Source organism: Episyrphus balteatus, chromosome 1, assembly GCF_945859705.1.
Source record: "Episyrphus balteatus chromosome 1, idEpiBalt1.1, whole genome shotgun sequence".
NCBI classification, from domain to species: domain Eukaryota; kingdom Metazoa; phylum Arthropoda; class Insecta; order Diptera; family Syrphidae; genus Episyrphus; species Episyrphus balteatus.
The window spans coordinates 127,422,517-127,430,841 of NC_079134.1; the positions used below are offsets into that span (position 1 = coordinate 127,422,517).

Genomic DNA, 8,325 nt, shown 5'->3' on the forward strand with positions numbered 1-8,325 from the left:
GGTAGATATCGAAAGTTTCCATTATCGATTGTATCGATAGTTTTAAGAAAAAAACTATCGATAATATCGGTAGCCTTGTGGTAAAATAATTTGGAAGTATTGAAACTATCGATAGTTTTGTGAAGTATCGATATACTCGATATTTTTTGTTATCGATGCTATCGATAGACTGTCGAAGTTTAACCAACACTAAATTAATAGTAAAATTAATTTTTAATGGAAAACATGCAATGTATTTGTGCAAAAGAGAACAAAAACAGAGAAAAAACGATAAACATTGTAAAAAATTTCGATTTTTTTTTTTAATTTTTTCAAAAAAAAATTACTAAACATTCAAATAAATTGTTCAAAATTGTTTATAATGTCTTTCTCCTGGTAGCAAATAACGTTTGAGCAGAATTATAAGCAATATAAATATTGTTTTTGGTTGAAAACTGACTAAAAACCGTGGGAAACTCTCGAAATAATTGAAAAAACTTTCAAAAAAAATTTTGTTCGAAGTCGTACCGATAAATCGAAAAACTAATGATGACATTCTATTTCTCGGGTCCGAAATAGGGCGAAACAGTTATTCGCGCGCTTGTCAAGAATTTCGACTTGCACAGTGTAATAAGCCGAAATCATATTATTTTTCAACAGTGATTGATACCCAGTGGCCGCCAGTTTTTTTTTTTTTTTATGTCTCCACATAAAAATAAAAAGATTTTCCTCTTAATTAGGTGAATTTCTTTTAAATTAGCCATTCAACAAACTTAGAAGATTTGTCTGTTAAATTTAAGACGAATGTCTTTTGCGCTTGATTTAATGCAGTATTTTTTTCACCGTGTTCCTATACATAAGTGAAGCTATCAGCCATTTCAGGCTTATTCATTCATGATAATATAAAACTCAGAAGTTGACTAACTCATTTTTCTTTCTAAACGCAAAACATAAACAAACTTCACTGATGAGTGAAAACAGTGAACACGTCTATGCATTTAGGTATAAAAATTAGCTACTGATTTGTAGAAATAACTGGGCTTATTATTACTTTTTTTCAACCCCCAATTGATAAAATTTTTTTCAATTTTGTGAATTGGAATTGCTTAAAAAATTTTCTTCAGACTATTTACAAACAGATTTTAGTTAAATTAAAAATTTAAAATATCTGAAGGTACAATGAGACCTTTTTTGACTTAAGCCTTTTTTCCCAAGGAATCTTCATATTTATTTTTTCCTTTTTATTTCACATAACTATCAATTAAATTTTCATTTCTTTTTATAGATAATTCTGTGTTCTCCACAAAGTAGAAAACAACGTTCACTGTGGTGTATACCACAGCTTATTTATAATGAACACCGGAATAAGACAAGAACAGGAAAAAACTAAACAGCAGCAAATACAAACAAATATTATCCAATTGACTTTTTTTTTAATTAATTTTCACGACTTAACAGTGCCAACTTTTCCACTATCCAAAGTCGAAAGAAATTTAAGTACATGATCAGTTTTTTAAAAGTCAACAAAAACAATAATTAAATAAATATATTAAAATACGTACATATATTAAAAGAAAATGTATTGATAACATTTTTATTGTAATAGGTAGGTACAATAAAGCTGCATAAGTTTTATTTTTAAACTTTTAGGAAAAAATACGTAATATTTTGGACCTTATAGAATCTAAGAATTATCAAATAACTCTTCATTTAATTCGGATTGTGGACTCAGACTTGAAACCTGTCTGAATAAATAAATTGCACTGAATTTTCAGTGCCAAAGTATCTCATCATCGTTGTGGCGGCGCGCGTGCGGCGGAGACAATCACTAAAACCCACCAGAATGCTGTGGTAACTTTTCGAAGTAATTTTACTTACAAAAAACTTTCTGTACGAAAATCAAAAGCAGTATTGAATTGAAATCAAAAGTCACAATAAATTTTCAGCATCTTAGGTCCAATTTATTCACACTCCATTAAATTTAAAGTCGCCATTAAAAAAGGGAAATTTTAAAATTTGTATGCGATTTGACAGTTTTATAATTTTTAATGGAGCCTTTAAAAATAATGGAGAGTGAATAAATTGGGCCTTAGTGCTTACTTTCAAATGTTGTGAATGCAAACTTTCAAGACAGTAACCATGACACGCATGAAAAATGAAAATTTCAAAAACTTCTACAACTTTTACAACATTTCCAACAAAAAGGATAAGGAATTTAGGTCAAAGTCCCGGACAGACTAATGAAAATTACTTCCCTTCTTCACCCGAATTATCAGTCCAGACATAATTCCGTTTGGCTCATTTTAAGTTTTCTCATTTCCTCATTTGTTCATGGTTAGCAAATTTCTACTTTGCCTTCCGTTTTTTATTGAAAAACTTTTAACTTTCTTCCTTAACCTTTCAGCTCGACACATAAACCAAAAAAAAGGCCTATGCTACGCATGACATCACTCTATCCTCCAACATCAACGACTTTTACATAACCATTATGGAAAAGCATCCCTAAGTGGTCCATTCTGGATCCTTAATTAAAATTTGTCTTCATTCTTTATGGTCTTTTTTGTTTTGTTTTGTGTTTTTTTTTTGTTCTTTAATGATTGGGATGACTGGATTTCTGTTGCTATAACACAGATTGCAAGCCGTATAGCAGCCATAGAACACAATGACTCCAGGCAAAAGTTTCAAAACTTTTGAATTCCTTATCGTTTCCTGGTTGTTCTTGTTCTTTTTCTGTGGACTTACCTTGGCCATGGTAATGTTCTTGTTTCGTTTACTCTTTTTATCCAGGATTTCACTCTCCTTTGTTCGTGTTGTTCTTATTCTGCTTATTGGCCATTTGAAATGTTGGTTGTTCGGGGACAAGGTCTCTCTCCTCTTGTTGCTTGTATAGTTGGCATTCAGTTTTTTGGGCCATATAAAGTAAACGAGACTCATTTGTGTTGGCATTATTCTGCTGGACAGGCTATAAAAAAGTTAACAAATGAATTGACAGGTAAGAAGCTCATTCGCATTTTAATAAGTCATTGTTATTGTACTCGTACATGCACTTTTATGGATCTACTCTGTTTGGTTTCTGGAAGAAGTTGAACGGGAAACGCATATTATGTCTTCAGAGCGCCAGTGGCTGATTTAATAAACTTAAACGTGGAATGGATGAGCCATTTGGAAATTGTTTAATGGGATTAGATGGAGATGCTTTTTTCTGGCAAAACGAACTGTTAGACATTCTACGACTGTGTTTCGGTCTGTGTGACTTTTGCTTTGTGGCATTGTGCCAAAGAAGCAATGACAACCATAGAAGAAGGAATTGGATTCTTTTGGTGTTGCAAGCAATCTAACATGGGGCAACAAAATAGTTTTGCAATGTCACTGAATGGTCTATTGTTTTCAATTTTAGATGTTTTTTTTTTTTTTTGCTTGTCACTTTATTGAAGTTGTTGGATTTTTTTTCTTCGTTTATTGCTAAAATGATAAATGAAATAAATTTTTTAAGTACATGATTTCTGTATTATACTAAATACCTAAATAGTGTAGATTTTGACGCCCTCTTCTCCATGATTACAAAAACATCCATTAAAGACAAACAGGATCATCAGGTATTATTTACGAACGTTTGTTAGTTTTCTTGGTATCAGTTGAAGAAACTTTCCAAGTGGTTGTGCATCAATAAAGCCAGAACTATATAATTGGAGGAGGCAATTGGATGCTAATGTCAAATTCACGTTTTTGTTGTTGTTTTTTCTTTGACTTTTTGACAAGTTTTCATCCGTCGAGTGCGGTTGCGAGTCCGACAATTATAGATCTGGCCTAAAGCAGTACGGTTTCAATTCAATGTTTGAGCGGTAGGCAGATTGGTCTTTTAGCTGAAAAAAAAATTCCTCCTTGGACAAATTTGGCTGTTTATCTTTTGAGTAGAGACGAGAATCCCAAAATATTCTCTCTTCTTCTTTTACCCCCTATATTGAGAATTTTTTATTTGAAAGGATTACTGAGTTTTTTCCGTATTGATTTGCAGCCAGAGTCAATATAATTCTTCCGTTTTCTGTGAAGGAAGGCTGCGTCTAGTACATCTGCAATTTCCAATAAAAACAAAATTTATGACAGTTTGCACCTCTGATGGCATTTGGACTCACCCTATGTTGCTTTTTACTTCCACCATAGGTACGGTGACCATCCGTCCTGTCCCGTATTTCTATAGCTTGTCCCGGGTTTTTATTGAAGAAACCCGGGACGTATAAGTGTCCCGTATTTTGAAATTTGCACCGTGATTATCCCGTATTTGCAAATTCCCTGATTTTTGTATTCAAAAATTTTAATTACATTGTAAGGAAAACAGTGATTAGTTTTTCTTAAAGCTACTCTGGAAAAGTTTTTTTTTCGAATAACGAACAACATAATGGAAAAGTTAAGAACCCAGCTAAATTTGAAAACTTTTAAAGGCATGTTAAAAGTCGAATTAAAGATTACACAACTTCAAAATCGTTTTAAATAAAATCAAAATGTTTAAAATCAGCTGTCACGATTTTGATAAAGAAGTTATTGATCAATAGTACTTATTACAAAACTTTTTTTTTTTTTTCATTTTGACTTCCTTGTAAACAACTTAATAGCCCAGTCATTTTAGTCATTTTTAAGCCCAATCTGCGGAAAAATTCCTACTGGGCTGAATTTTGGTATACAGCTTAATGACGGCTTTGTTATGAAGATGTGAAAAATCGACATTGATATCGTGTCCGCGTTAAGAGTTATAGGGGTCAAAAGGTCACAAAAACTGGTTTTTCACGATTTTCAGCAAAACGGTAAGTCTTATCAAAAAATTTTCAATGCAAGAATTGTAGACCAGATTATTATATATAAAAAGTGTCATGACACTTTTTTTCCTAAGACCCACCGTTTCTTAGGTATAACGATTCAAAAAGTTGAAGTTTAGTTGTAATCGTCATAATCCTATTCCTGAAAAAAAACTCCTAACTGAAAAGTTCCTGAAATTTCATTATTTTTTAGCTTGAATTTCGTTCCTCAACTGTTAAGAATATGGGGAAACCAAAAAAAATGAAAATTTTCGCCATTTTTCCGATTGGGGCCCTTCTCCCGAAACCATTTCCCTGGGAATTTTTGTTTAGAATATGTCTGAAAATATACAGGGTGTGCAATAGAGAATGGACAACCCTAAAACGGCTTATAGCTACACTTATGATTGTTCTAAAAACAGATAGAAAAAAGTTCTATCGCAACCAGTTCATAAAATATGGACTTTTTTTCGTTCAGTGTATTTTAAATTTTATGATCTTATGTTTTCGTTCACCACAACCACGAATGAATGAATTTTATTTATTTCTTTTTTTATAATTTTCTACAATAATTGGATGAGTACATAAACACTTTAAAAATTTCATAGCTATTGCACATTTTCGTAAAAAAAATTTTGAAATCTGTTTTTTGATGCAAAATGTAAAAAAAGTATTTTATGAAAAATTTTAAACACCTGTGGTATAAAATAAATCTATAGAAACCTAGGTGGCCAACTTTCTTAAAAATATTCTGGTATAAGGAGAATATTTTTAAGAAAGATGGCCACCTAGGTTTCTATAGATTTATTTTATACCACAGGTGTTTAAAATTTTTCATAAAATACTTTTTTTTTTAGGGTTGTCCATTCTCTATTGCACACCCTGTATATTTTCAGACATATTCTAAACAAAAATTCCCAGGGAAATGGTTTCGGGAGAAGGGCCCCAATCGGAAAAATGGCGAAAATTTTCATTTTTTTTTGGTTTCCCCATATTCTTAACAGTTGAGGAACGAAATTCAAGCCAAAAAAATAATGAAATTTCAGGAACTTTTCAGTTAGGAGTTTTTTTTTTCCGGAATAGGATTATGACGATTACAACTAAACTTCAACTTTTTGAATCGTTATACCTAAGAAACGGTGGGTCTTAGGAAAAAAAGTGTCATGACACTTTTTATATATAATAATCTGGTCTACAATTCTTGCATTGAATATTTTTTGATAAGACTTACCGTTTTGCTGAAAATCGTGAAAAACCAGTTTTTGTGACCTTTTGACCCCTATAACTCTTAACGCGGACACGATATCAATGTCGATTTTTCACATCTTCATAACAAAGCCGTCATTAAGCTGTATACCAAAATTCAGCCCAGTAGGAATTTTTCCGCAGATAAAACCTAAAATTACTGGACTATAAATGATTTAAACGAAAATGTTCCATTAAATCCATTTAAGAAGTCTAGACCTCAAAATTAGGAATATTTATGAAGTCATTTTAAAAAATTTAATTTTTTTAATCAATATTTTCAAAACGATGCAACGAATTTTTTATCTGTCCCGGGTTTCGCTCCTAAAAATATGGTCACCGTAACCATAGGGCAAATATTGGTTTCGTGTCAAAAAAAAATCAAGGTTTTAATCAAACTAACATTACGATGATGAAGAAGATAAAAAAGTGGTGCATCTGCGCGATCAATGACGGATGGATGGATTTGCTTAAAACTTGATACAGATGATTTTTACGTAATTTCGTTGACCCTTTTTTAATACCTACATATAACCGAGGTAATGCAATTTTCTCAAAAACGGCTTCACCGATTTCGAAAAAAACTGTTCAACAAGGTTTTTTCCACAAGAACTTTTCTGAAGGTTTTGGGGTGCTAAACTCGAATCCAAAGTGGGAAAAGTTTGATTGGCCTTCGTTCTTGACAAAAAAAAAAACGTCATTTTGACTGTTTTCAAGGTTATGTGTTTATGTGAGGTAATTCATTACAAAAAAATTTCTAACGGTGCCAGTAAGAACTGGCTAAAAACTCTTTAAATCTTTCCGATACATCTGTTATTACTCGAGATATCTTAAGATTAAGTAAATCTTTGGTTCAAAAACAGCACTGGTCCAACCAAATTAAACTGTTTTTGCCACAAGAACAAAAATATACTTTTCTGAAGGAGGCGAATAGAATATTTCTGATTTTGGATTCGAGTTCAACAATCCAAAAGCCTTAAGAAAAGTATATTTTGGTTCTTGTGGCAAAAATCTTATTGATCAGTGGCTTAAACTTTAAATTAAATTAAGTTTGTTTTTTATTTATTAACTTAAACTAAAGATATTTCGGGCAATACAAGAGATTACGGAAAGATTTCAAAAGTTTTTGGAAGAAGAAAATAAGTTCAAATTTGTGTGTAATAAATTAACTCACATAAAACTATAGCCTCGAGAAGGGCCAAAATTACCTGTTTTGCATTTTATAAAGGTAATATTTCAAAAAACGCAAAAAAAAAAGTTCAAGTGTAATGGGTCAACTCCATTTGAAATTTGTGCATTAATAAGAACTTTGAGAAGCTCTTACTCATGAACTAAAGTAAGTTTTGTAAAAAATGTTTCACAGATCCAAACCAAATTAAACTGTTTTTGCCACAAGAACAAAAATATACTTTTCTGAAGGAGGCGAATAGAATATTTCTGATTTTGGATTCGAGTTCAACAATCCAAAAGCCTTAAGAAAAGTATATTTTGGTTCTTGTGGCAAAAATCTTATTGATCAGTGGCTTAAACTTTAAATTAAATTAAGTTTGTTTTTTATTTATTAACTTAAACTAAAGATATTTCGGGCAATACAAGAGATTACGGAAAGATTTCAAAAGTTTTTGGAAGAAGAAAATAAGTTCAAATTTGTGTGTAATAAATTAACTCACATAAAACTATAGCCTCGAGAAGGGCCAAAATTACCTGTTTTGCATTTTATAAAGGTAATATTTCAAAAAACGCAAAAAAAAAAGTTCAAGTGTAATGGGTCAACTCCATTTGAAATTTGTGCATTAATAAGAACTTTGAGAAGCTCTTACTCATGAACTAAAGTAAGTTTTGTAAAAAATGTTTCACAGATCCAAACCAAATTAAACTGTTTTTGCCACAAGAACAAAAATATACTTTTCTGAAGGAGGCGAATAGAATATTTCTGATTTTGGATTCGAGTTCAACAATCCAAAAGCCTTAAGAAAAGTATATTTTGGTTCTTGTGGCAAAAATCTTATTGATCAGTGGCTTAAACTTTAAATTAAATTAAGTTTGTTTTTTATTTATTAACTTAAACTAAAGATATTTCGGGCAATACAAGAGATTACGGAAAGATTTCAAAAGTTTTTGGAAGAAGAAAATAAGTTCAAATTTGTGTGTAATAAATTAACTCACATAAAAATATAGCCTCGAGAACGGCCAAAATTACCTTTTTTGCTTTTTATAAAGGTAATATTTCAAAAAACGCAAAAAAAAAAGTTCAAGTGTAATGGGTCAAATCCATTTGAAATTTGTGCATTAATAAGAACTTTGAGAAGCT

At 31.2% G+C, this 8,325-nt stretch overlaps 1 long non-coding RNA gene across 1 annotated transcript; it reads left to right on the forward strand.

The window, feature by feature from the left end:
• The first annotated feature begins 1,662 nt into the window (after positions 1 to 1,662).
• On the forward strand, positions 1,663 to 2,508 carry LOC129905889 (uncharacterized). Its single transcript, XR_008770670.1, has 3 exons — positions 1,663 to 1,933; positions 2,073 to 2,313; positions 2,384 to 2,508. It is a non-coding gene; the product is annotated as an uncharacterized LOC129905889 (long non-coding RNA).
• The last annotated feature ends 5,817 nt before the right edge of the window (positions 2,509 to 8,325 follow it).